The 12,907-nt window shown below is 40.4% G+C and overlaps 1 non-coding gene across 1 annotated transcript; it reads left to right on the plus strand.

The window, feature by feature from the left end:
- The first annotated feature begins 4,481 nt into the window (after positions 1 to 4,481).
- On the plus strand, positions 4,482 to 4,554 carry trnar-ccu (transfer RNA arginine (anticodon CCU)). The gene has a single exon. It is a non-coding gene; the product is annotated as a tRNA-Arg (tRNA).
- The last annotated feature ends 8,353 nt before the right edge of the window (positions 4,555 to 12,907 follow it).

Below are 12,907 nucleotides of genomic sequence, written 5' to 3' on the forward strand. Positions count from 1 at the left end.
GATACAACATTTTCAAAGCTATATTCAAAGTCGATTCAGTGCTTTTCATATCTTTGTATGAAGACTAGCATTAGCTACTGACATAAAGACAGCTGCGATATTGTCTCCATGTCTACATTATAGAGGCCATTTCATGCTGGTGTTGTTAACGCTTCTTATGGGTTGAGCCGTTCCCTCGCTCACTCTCTTCCCGTCCTCTCTCTGTCAGTCACTGGGCAGCTCCTTGTTGTGCCTTGCTGGCACACTGTGCTTTTTGTTTATAGTTTGAACATTCTCTTTGAGTTAATCACTTAACCTGGGTTAATACTTTGTTTCTGGTTCTTTTCCCATCAGTTATGTGTGTCAGGGGTTTTTTTTCTCTCTCAACAGAGAAGTTATTTTACCGCCACCTTGCTCTCCTTATTTTGATTTATTCTCCGTCATGTCTTCTATATGGCTCTTTTGTTATGTTGAACCATTTTATCCAATTTATGGTCTGGTAACAGTGCGGCGCTACAAAATGTTGTTGGGTTTTGTTGTGGCTCTTTGAGCTGGACTGGTTAGCCACCCCTGCTCTACTCTAACAATGGGCCGTATCCACAGATGAGATGCCATTGTGGTTTTTCAATGATATTTACCAGGAAGAATTGCCTGAAATCCATGTCTAGCCCTGCATTCTGGATTGATTAATTCATGTTGAACTGATGCATATCAGCACTACAGTTGAATTTTTTAAACGTCGTAGTCCAAATGTGATTTGCCAGTGTTTCTGTTTCCATTCCATAATTAGTTTTACTTATCTTGCAATATTACAGTAAGATCAGAACTAAACATGCAGCACACTTTTCACAATCTTGTAGCTTTGGGGGAATTAATAATCATTACATCCTCAAATCTGTCTGTGTTTCTCACTGACCAAATGCTTGGAATATAAAAAGAGAAATGGCCATCAGCAGATTTACAGTGACATGTTCTGTTCTGAGACAATTGGGCCAAAAATGTATCATTTCATCACCTGGACTGCTGATAAAAAGCCTGAGTAAAGTGACTGTAGGCCCTTGTCCTTTTGCTTGAGTGCTTTCCATTTACAGCGTAGCCCTTTCCACGGTTTGTCAGGCATTACCTCTCTAGTTGATAAATTCTTGCGTCGGACTGTTGCTTTTCATCTAGTATAGCTGTAACTTCTGTCTCTCTGATTAAATTCAGGAAAATCCCTGTCTCCTCCACACAAAGCACACCATGCTTCTGCTAAGCCCAATCAGGAAAAGAATGCTACTAACTTCACAATTTTGTGACGGTTTCAATTACATATTTTTGAATTTGTGTCTTCAAATTGTGCAAAATTTAACGAGGTAATACAGATCCAGGTGGCCCATCCTGATCAAGACGCTCACATCCATTCATTATCTATCACTGCTTATCCACTCCAGTCACAGGGTCGCTGGAGCCAATCCCAGCTGTCAATGAGCAAGGTAAACCATGGACAGGTCGTCAGTCCATCGCAGGGCACACATAGACACACAAACAACACTCACTCTCACATTCAAACCTAAGCACAATTTGGAGTCACCTGCATGTAGTACCCAAAGAGAACCTGGTGGACACGGGGTGAACACGCAAACTGAAACTCCCTGGTCTGGTACCCACAACCTTCTTGCTGTGAGGCACATGGGCTAACCATTCACGGTGGTGCAGTGGTTAGCACCTGTGCCCCACAGCAAGAGGCACAAGTGCTAACAGTGGTTAGCACGATGAAGTAAGATCAGATGAGGATGTGTCTTTTGATGGAGATATTGCCCAAAAGTATTGCCCCAGTGGCCTAATGGATAGGGCACTGGCCTCCTAATGTCCTGATACATACTCTAGGGAATCTAATGAACAATACCGGGACCTCTAGTAATACAACAATTAGCTCAGGCTAAATATGTGCCATATTATTGAGTTTTGTAGGGACTTTGCTAGGGAACCAAAGAGTCGCCCGTTCAAGTACTGTACTGTGCGGAACAAGAAATAAGGAAGGTGGACTGGTAGCTGGAGAGATGAACATCTCCTGGGCACTGCCCAGGTGCCCTTAGGCAAGGCACCTAACCCCAAAAATTGCTCCTGGGTGCTGAATTTCCCCTTGTCGGATGAATGAGGGATTCTCCTTAATTTGAGGAAACATTTGAGGGAAATGAACGCATGAGAGCAAAACACACGTCACTAATCTAAAACCTCAAACTCGTCGTGTGAAAACAGTCTTGACAAATCACCATTTATTCGTCTTAGGACTAGTTTGGTTGGTGTTCAGTTCACCCCACACAGAAAGGCCCTGGTCTTGTAACCACAACCTTCTTGCTGTGAGGCACAAGTGCTAACTACCACCGTGCCGCCAGGACGCTTACGATGCTCAGATGCTTGAGTTAATCAGTTTACAATCACGATATAGGTCTGTTGCTTCGAGTAAGCATACTTTAATTTTTTCTGATGAAGATCACATGAAGATCACATCAAGATCCCATTGTGTTTTTTAAAATCTGTTTATTGCCCTTTTTGAAATAAAATCTATATTTTAATATGAAAGTAAACATTTGAACTTTTACTGCCAAAATAACAAGGAGCAGTATCAGCATGTCTGACAAAGTGGTAAAGCAATTGGGGTCAGTCTTGGTTTGGACTGAAAGTGTCTGAAAACTGAACTTGTGAGGTTTTCATGCCAGCATGCTGAAAAATCTGTTTCAAAACCGAGATAGTTCTGAAGCTGAAGTAGTCATTAAGTCACTGGTATTGATCAGAAACCCCATTGTACCCCTGCAGATATATCACTACTTTGTGATATATGTGTGGCAGTGTAAATCTTAGTTATTGCGCCTATAAACCCTCAGACTCTCTCATTGCCAACAAACAGTAATTAGAAAGTTGCTTTCAGATGCTGCTGTGACAGACAGACTGCTGAGTTTCATACTCTTTACTGGCAGCAGTTCAGACAGGGAGCTGAACAAGGCCAGTTCAGATTTGTGACAGTGCAGCACTCAGGCAGCTCAAGGTACAAAACATGTCTTCACTTCTTATGCTCGCCTGTTCTCAATATAAGAAAGTGACTTGTAGTCATGATTTCAGATCAATCAAAAGCAACCAAGAGATAATTGTTGATACAAGTTTTACATAACAAATAATTTCATTCTTCTATTTGGTGCAGTGCAGAATCAACCCAAAAGTGGTATTAAAAATGTTGATAACAAGCTGTTTTTCAAAGCAGATGGAGGCTCCACAACAATGCAGTTCCTCCTGGCCAATAGAGCAGGAGAATGAAAGATTATACTTATACTGTATTCTTCTTTGTTGTGTGTTTACACAATCCCTACAGTCTCTCATCAAGGAGCGTGGATGAAAAGCTTTCATCAACTCTCAGTAGAAAACCTGTTTTGTCTTTGAAGCTCCATACAGTGGGCCGACGTGCACACAGGTGTTCCACTTTCACTCTACACTGAGCAGGAACCAGGAGCCCACCTGGCAGAGAAGTCTAACGACAAAATGTCTGTTGCCGCAGAGACAGAACCGTTTAAAACGGGTCTTTTGAGCTGAGGTGAGTTGGCTATAGTGTAGCATGGCGCTCTGCATCATTAATCATAATGGCTGAAACCCAGGACAGTAAATGGACTGCAGCTCCTTACAACAGCAAGCCTGCAGCTCCATAGATACTCTGCTGTCAGACAGAAGCAGCTTAGTCAGTGCAGTATTTCATAGCTATTTGCTTTAGTTCCTCACATTTTCAGATTTAGAAGATTTAATGAAAACAACTTTGTTTGTGGCTTTAAGACACAATCCAATGGGGGATTTTTTTTTTTTTGCAAAGGTTTCATAAGCCGAAGAGTTCAGAGAGTTTTGTGTGTAACCCCTGGAGTAAAAAGGTTTGTAAGAAAGAATAAGACACTTGATCTTCAAAGGTTATCTTAAGCTACCTGTCTGCAGTCAAATATGGAGTTGTTTTGACTCACCATGTGGCATTTCTGAAACCTACACTAGTATGAAAACTCCAATATTCTTTGTATTTAGCTTGAAGATTACAGTATTTGAATTTGAAGATATTTGACTAGTCAACTGAATTACTTTATGAAAAGCCAACGCTGAATACACTCATTCATCAGAAATTTCATGGAGTGAAACCAGAACAAAATGAAGACAGAAATTGGTGTCTGAATGCTCTGAAATCTAAATAAGGTGGAACAGCACCTGATTCCAGAAGTTTCATTTATTTCAAATTCCCAGAAACCACATTGCTTCACATTACATGAAGAAGACGCACCAGCAAGATGCTCCGTTCTCTTGTTCAGGTTGGTGGTATTGTGCAGGTACATGATGTTTATTAGGTCTGAATAACATCATACTGACAGATGACTGCTGGATGGGGATCAGGTAGTTGGCTCTTCTCTTGTTCTACTTGGTGCTGTATGAATGAAGAATGCAGAAAAGACATCTGTGATGTTTGCAGACTTCCAAGTAAAATCTGAATTTCCTTTGCTGCCCCAGTGGCCTAATGGATAGGGCACTGGCCTCCTAAGCCAGGGATTGTGGGTTCGAGTCCCATCTGGGGTGTTATTTACTGACACAGATTGTACATCAGGGGGTATCTCTCGAACAATACGGGGGTCTCTAGTATTACAACAATTTGCATTTCAGCAAACCCCAAAATTGCTCCTGGGTGCCTTCAATGAGAAGCCCTCTCGCTTTTACATCTCACCATTTCTGCGTGTACTGTTACTCTTTGTGTATTTTGGGCTCAATATGTTAAATAAAACATATTGACCCTGAATTTCCCCTTGTGCGATGAATAAAGGATTCTCCTTAACTTGGAGAAAATTTTGGGTGGAAATGAACGCATGAGAGCAAACGCATCACTAAAGGACAAAACATCAAACTCTACGTGTGAAGACATTCATTCTTATCAACATTTACTTTGGATCGTGTTCACAGCACAATCAAGCTGTAAATGAACAGAGACTTCCTCCTCAAATGGATCTGCATGCAGTCATGTTGGTCTGCAGCCAGGTGTGCTTGCTGTGTTCAGACTTGCCCAAGAGAAACTTACCAAAAATCCGATTGAACCAGACGAAAGCATGTAGACCTGAAAAAGACTTCAAACTCATGATTTAAGGTCGAGGAATGGATCTGAATGTGGGCCAGGACTTCAAAATGCCAACATTCCATATCTGTTTATGCTTATCACACATGATTCTCTAAAATATACTGCTCAACAAAATGAAGGGAGCACTTAATCAACACAACTCACTTGATGTTATGCTGTGATGATTAAGTGTTCCCTAAATTTTTGAGCAGTGTGTGTGTGATGAAAGTGTTGAATGGATAAAGTTAATGATAACATCCGTGAAGATGAAGTCATAAGTATGAATATGACGCCTCTATTCTTGCAGTGTAAGAAGAAGCCAGCTGGGAATGATCATTCACACCCACAAGCACCCCCCCCCCCCCCCTTATTTCCTAGTCAGAGCTGAGCATTGTGGGGTACAGCGCACACAGAACAATGAGAAGCAGATTCATTTGAAACACTTTGTTTGTCCATCAAGCTGAGAAAAGTGAGCACCACCTGGGTGTTTTATTGGTGCTGAGCTGCTAAATCGGCCCATTATTCAGAGCCATTATCGCCGCCAGTGAGGACATTTCACAGTGTTGGCAAAGGTTCACTCTCTCCCCCTCCCTCCACTTGAATCTGTCTCTCTCTCTCTCTCTCTCTCTCTCTCTACTTGGCTGTCTTTTGTTTTTTTTCATCTCTATCTTTCTCTCTGGTTTACATGTATCTCTTCCTGTTGTCCTCTCTCTCTCTCTCTCTCTCTCTCTCTCTCTTCTCTCTTTTTTCGCTGTCTTTCTCTTTGGCTCTCGCTCTGCATCTTTTCCTGGTTTTGTAATCCCTCTTCCACCTTTTTTGTTTTTTTTCATGCTGGCTCTCTTTCCTCTCTCTCTCTCTCTCTCTCTCTCTCTCTCTCTCTCTCTCTCTCTCTCTCTCTCTCTCTCTAGCGTTCCCGTTGCCCTGGCTCTCTCCCTTCTCCTTTTTTATGTCACCCACTTTTGCCATTCCTTCTCTTCCTGTCAGACTTTCTTGTTTTCCCTGTCACTATCTGTCTCTCATTGGGTCTTTAAATCTCTCCCCTCTTTTATCTTGTGTCCCTCCACTCTGTCCCGCTCCTTCTCCTCGCCTGTTTTTTACCCTCCTCGCCACCCTTTTGCATTGCCTCCCTCATCTTCTTCCCTCTCGTCAGCAGAGAGCTGCTGCAGAGTTCATATCAGGACAAAACTCTGCTCTGCTGAGGCTGTTGTTGTTGCACACACACCGTTTGTCGACCGAATCAAAAGTCCTGGGTGTAACGGGGCCCAGGGACAGATGGAGAACAGTGTTGATGAAACAAAGTCATCCTCAGAGTTCCAGTGTAGCACAGAACCGAGGGAGAAATGTTACAATGAGGAAAGGCAGGCTGAGACCAGGATGTCATACGATATCCTAACTGAATGCTGTTTAATAGCATTTTTGCATGCAAACACACAAAGCAGCTGGCACAAGTTTTGGAATGTTGGCTTAAAATGTGCAGTCTGCTTTGCTCTACTTTCCCTATGCCAGTATTTAATGTTTCAGTCGACTGCTTAACAGATCTGACCTGCTTTGCCTTCTGCAACAGATGTTAATAAATCTCAGTTGGATCTCAGTCTCAATATTTCCGGTGCTGTGCAACAAAACAGACGGATATCAGATTCTGGGCTTTTGATTGTTTAAATTTTGATGATCTACATGAAACTAAAGTGATGGCAGATGATCACAGAAAATCCCTGCAAGAAAAATCAGTTGTTGCACCACATATGTTAAGAAAGGATGACGACTAAAATACTCTCTGTATTATACAAGAGACTCTGCACAGATATGATACAAAATGTGAGTTCAGAGTGTGAAATCCTTGAAAATAGAATATTAAGTCCCTGATCCAAATTCCATCAAATGTCACTGAAACCTGCAATCGCAATATTGAGATGTTGTATTAATTATCAGAATATCTCAATATATAGTGAACAAACCATATTAACAACATGTTAATGCTTTATTAATCGTCAATTCTCATAACCAGATAAACGTGTTTTCAAGGATCAGTGTGAACAACCTTACATATTAATTTGTCAGCTATTGACACAAACCAATGAAAATCCAGAAATGTAATAGTATTTGTTTTACTTCATCTGTTATGTTAGTTTATTATTATTACTTTAAGTGTTCATACATTTTGCTTGCTGGGTAAAGGGTAAAATAACGTGTAATATAAAATGCAATATCACTGCAAATACATGATATAACATGAAAAAAAAAGAAATAAGAAAAATGTCAAACATACAATAAATTCAAACCCGGGAGCTCCAGTTTGGGGGATTTTCAAAAAATACAACCAACTACTGAAAGTACTCCAAAGTAAAGTTTGAGTCCAACAGCTGTCTCTCTTGCTCTCTCTCTGGTTGTTTCCCCCTGTCTCTCTCTCTCTCTCTCTCTCTCTCTCTCTCTCTCTCTCTCTCACACACACACACACACACTCTCACAACCACACTGTTGATGGGGCAGGCAAGGCTCTGACCTCATTAGGAGCTTTGGCAGCCAGCCGTGTCGATGGCCGACTAGAGGACTCCAGGGTGGAAGATGGACTGCAGTGTGGCACATAGAGCTCAGACTTCCTTGTGTTTGGAGACAGGCAGACATTCTCTCATGTAGAGGGTTGGTTCCAGGGGTGCAAAGGAACAGCAACTGTACTTAAGTGAGCTACTTGTACTTTACTCAAGGATTTGCTACTTTTCAGAAGTAAAAACTCCAAATCATTTTGGATGCAGGACTATTTTTCATACACTATACTCATTTGATAGTATATATGAAATCTGGTTGTGGATTATATCACCATGTATTTCTTTTTTCAGCCATCTCACAAGTCATCTCAGGTTTTATATGTAGGATTTTGACAAAACGTGGGTGAATGATTCATCTCACTACTGTTGGCGCAGTGGGTGTGTTGAAATTACAGGTCAGAACACTGGGATGTATTAGTTAGTGATCAGCACAGCGGAGAGCTGTAACACACATTTATTTATAGGCTTTTTATCTTTCAGTATGAATATATTTGTGTTTATAATCTGCTTTTTGAATGCAGATGTTTGTTTTTCGATCCTTCAAGGGCTTTCACTGTACAGATGGTGTATCTGCAACTGGAAAGTTGTTTTCATCTTCCTCTGTTCAGTCTGATGTCATACTTTAAATGATATATGTGGTTTGTGTGGCTGTGTTTGTTAATTATTGAGTTTTGTTACCAGATGAGTTGTGCTAGATGGCTGGGGTTTCATTTGCGTTTTCATATTCTTAAACTGTGAATTTGTCAAAAGAGGGAGTAGGAATCCTTTGTAGTTGAATGCACTACAGCAGCAGAGACATATTGGATTGAATTTTCTCCACATGCAGAATAAAACATTACACTAACATGTTGTAGTATGTCTGAAAGATGATTTTTGAAGATGCGCCTTGATTGTAATTGCACCTTGCTGTGTCCCCAAATCCCTTTTGTTGACACTGTTGAGCGCTGATCTTAGAGGAAAATTTGAAATCTCAGGTCCATAACAAAATATGTGAGGAAACTGTTTGTTTTGAATCCGACCTGCTTCATAGGCCAGACAGACGGCCTAACGGTCCCAGTTCACCAGTCATCAATATACTGTGTACTATATAATATCAGAAACACTAACATACATAATGACATTTTCCATACCTCTGTTTTATTTAACATAGACACAGGACGCTAAATTATTAAAAAAAATGTTCAGTTCATTGATGCTTTTGGTGAGAATAAAGATAAAACAATGACTTCTTCCAGATGACAACAGGCCATAATTTCTTTATGTGACATCATTTTTCATACCAGCTGACAACACTTTACAACAGAATGCACAGGGCATTTGTTGAAAACTACAATAATTTATAATGGCAAAAATGACAAAAACAAGGCCTAAGATTTACAAGAATACCTTCATAGATATGTAGAGATTTCAATGGCCCGTCACACACAGTTGGACACGGTGTTCATTACGTGCTGCATACATTGATGGGAAAACCACCAAAACTGAAACCACTCTCAAATTTACAAATGCTTCTGAGGAGAAAACAGAAAACAACAAAAGCAGCACTGTCAGCGCTCAGCAGGCTTGTGTTTGCATTAGTGGCTGCTGAAGAATTAATCATCCCTGCCATTCTTCCCTGTGTTTGCCATTTAGTGTGTGCACTGTATTGAATGGGACGGAGTGGCTTAGTCAATTGTATACTTTGTTCATGATTTATGATTTATGATGACTTAGGTTAACCTCAGTTGCACTGCTGTTCTGTATTCAACAGGTACTCTCCCAAACAAATGGAGCAGTTACGGCAACAAAATTGGGGGAAGTACCACCAAACCTCTCATATGACAGATTGCCTCTGTGCTACAAGGATGTATAGGCTTTCAGGAGATGTCCAGCAGAATAAATTACCAAACCTTATGCAGGAATCACTCAAAATCCCAACCAAGGCCCACAGGGAGATTAAAATATAAATGAAACTACAGCAAAGAATCCTGTCCTTTATTTTCGCTCTGTTTGTGTCAGTGATGTGCAGTCAGAGGGGGTTTGCACGAGGAGATAGCTAGGTGTATGGATGATGGATGTATAATGGAGAACAATCTCCTAAAAATGAAAATGTCCTTACTTACAGAAAAAGGTGTAATATCAACCTTCACGCTATAACATTTTATTGAACTGCAGGGTGACAGGTATGATTTCATTTAGATGCTTCATTATTGTTTCTTGTCGTCCTGAGTGAAGAACAAACATGTTTGCTGTGAATACGTTCAGTTTGTGAAAATGCCTCTGAGCTTGACTGGGAAGTGAAAAAAACACAAAAATCTAAACAAACTCACAATATATACACACTAACATTATTGCTTAGCTTCAGGCTTGATTATTCAATGGAAGCGCTGTAATAAAATGTATGTTTTGCTTAGAATTCCTAATATGTGTGGTTGAGATATATTTTGTGTTTCATTATTATTTATTATTTCTTTAAAAATTAGAAATGCTTAGGAAATACTAAGTAGCCTACTGTCCCTCTAAAGTAAATACAATGAAAACTAGCAGACTTGATGGACACATTAAATCACCTCTAATTAATAATAACAGCAGCTTGAAAACACTAAAGGTGCTGGTGTGGGTGCTTTGCCAAATCCAATGTTTGCTGTCTTCTTCAAACATGCAATTCAATAAGAACAACAAAATCACTGTATAATTACATGTTTTGGTAAAAGAGCCCTTGACAATTTGATGCTGTAAGTTGGGCGACAATCAGCTGACATTATCCAATTCAGTATTCAATTTACTAAATGAGATAAATATAACTCATCTCTCTTGGCTGTGCTGGTGCTTTATGAAACCTGGTACATTAACATACAGTGAGGACTTTTTTTGTGTTTGTTGGATCAGTTTTAGATTTACAGTGAGAAATGATAAATGAGAGCACCCACAGTGAGCTAATGGTCCTGTTCTTGTCTCACCTGAGCTGTTCTTTCATCACAGCTCTGATCGGAGTTTTCTCGGTGCATGACATAGAGCAGGTGTCAGAGCTATGTGGAAAATGACTTCTCTCACCACTCAGCCTCTCGCTAAAGGCCAATGACTGGTCATGTCTCTATCTCTACACCAGTCACTGTCAAACCAGAAACCAGGAATCAGGTTATAGAATACTGTAGGCTCACATATTGTATATCAGCCTCCACCTATAGTCAAGTAACGTAATGTGGCTTTCATTAAAAAACATCAGATTTTATCTAATATCTTTTGAACCATATCTTATCCTACTACTATAATTAGAGAGCAGTGTGTGTTTGTGTGTATGTGTGTACCGAACATTCCCTCAAACACTCCAAACTTGCCAAAAACATTAATTCAGGGTTTGGGATTTGCATCGGTGCTTTTAATTTCATTGATATAAATACTTGATAAGCAGTTTAATCTTTTATTTAAATTCAACTCAATTCAACTTTTATTTATATCGCGCAAAATCACAACAAACGTTATCTCAAGGCACTTCACATACAGAGTATTAAAAGAGGCCCAACATTCCCCCATGTTGCAAGCACTTGGCAACAACGGCAAGGAAAAACTCCTCTTTAACAGGAAGAAACCTCAGGCAGAACCGGGCTCAAGGTGGGCGGCCATCTGCCTTGTCCGGTTGGGTTGAGAAGGAGAGAGAGAGCGAGAGAGAGAGAGAGAGAGAGAGAGAGAGAGAGAGAGAGAGAGAGAGAGAGAGAGAGAGAGAGAGAGAGAGAGAGAGGCACAGCAACAACAATAAAAATAAATAAAGTGAAATAATAACGAATAATTAATAATAAACATTTGCCAACAGTTTTAAGCCTACTCTTAAATGTAGAGAGGGTGTCTGCCCCCGGTTATGGTTCCACAAGAGTGGAGCCTGATAACTGAAGGCTCTCCCTCCCGTTTTGCTTTTTCTGGGGGGGGGGGACAATTTCTTACAAGGTAGGTTGGAGCCTGAACGTTAAGAGCTATAAAAGTGAGGCCAAGGATTTTAAATTATATTCTAGATATGACTAGAAGCCAGTGCAGTTAAGCTAAAATTGGAGAAATATGATCCCTTCTTTTATTTTATTCAGAAACAAAACTTAATTTGCATTACTAATAATGAATGTGGAAGCCAGAACTTCCTTTCAATGCACATTCAAACTCATTTGAGACCATACTACCTTGTGAGCAGGTTTGTATGAACAACAAACCCCAATATCGTTACATAATTTCAATGTTGATAAAAGTAGCAGCTACATAGCTAATCTACCTTTAGTAAGGACTTTCTATAGTGTTACAGGTTGTTCAGGTAGGCAGATGGCCGCCCACCAAGAGCCCAGACCTGCCCGAGGTTTCTTCCCATTAGAGGGGAGCTTTTCCTTGCCGCTGTCGCCAAGTGCTTGCTCATGAGGGAATGTTGGGTCTCTTAAAATAATGTATGTGTAAAGTGGCTTGAGATAAGGTTTGTTGTGATTTGATGATATATAAATAAAATTGATTTGAACTGAATTGAACTGAACTGAACATCGTTTTTATAGTCGGCCTGCTTACGATGTAACAACAATTCTAAACAAAGCATGGACTACTATGAACTGCCGTAAAGTGTATAAAACACCCTTATGGTGCTTTACTCTGCACATCATTATTTAACACGCAAACTGTGCAATTGCAAACTGCTGAACACTATTGTTATCAAAATGTTAATCATACAACACAATACGCTCTTCAATATTCCCTCCAAAGGGAGAGTATTAACCTTGCTGACTGAGAATTGACAAGAACTTTTCTGTTAGTTACAAAAGATGCAGACAACAGACAGAATGGAATCCAAATTTGGCAATATCCAATGATTTAATACAATGGCAACAGAGAATAGGGTAACTAAACAGCAGCCACTTCTGTGTAAGCTGGACTAGAGCCACTCTGAATGTCTGAGTCATAATTGTGAGGTGAGGGGCTATAGAGAGCAGGTGCCCACCCCCTTGTGTCCTGCATTAATCCAGCTCTCTGTTACAGCACATCAACGCCCATGCAGCATTTTAGTGCTCTGTCTGCACCAAAAGCGAATGAATAGAGAGAGAGAGAGAGAGAGAGAGAGAGAGAGAGAGAGAGAGAGAGAGAGAGAGAGAGAGAGAGAATGCTCAATGAGGTGTGGGTCAATGAAATGTCAACAATTGACGATGGATTTAGGGAAAATGTTCCTAAATTGCAATTTTTATTTCATTTTGCAGTATCCTTCCAGTGGACCCATCAGCTGAATGAAGCTATGAAGCTACCCACATTCTCTCTCTGCTCAAAAACCTTCACTTCAATCTGC

This window comes from Genypterus blacodes, unplaced genomic scaffold, assembly GCF_046128005.1.
Source record: "Genypterus blacodes isolate CSIRO-AG114 ecotype Tasmania unplaced genomic scaffold, CSIRO-AGI_Gbla_v1 ptg000044l_1, whole genome shotgun sequence".
In the NCBI taxonomy this organism is placed as follows: domain Eukaryota; kingdom Metazoa; phylum Chordata; class Actinopteri; order Ophidiiformes; family Ophidiidae; genus Genypterus; species Genypterus blacodes.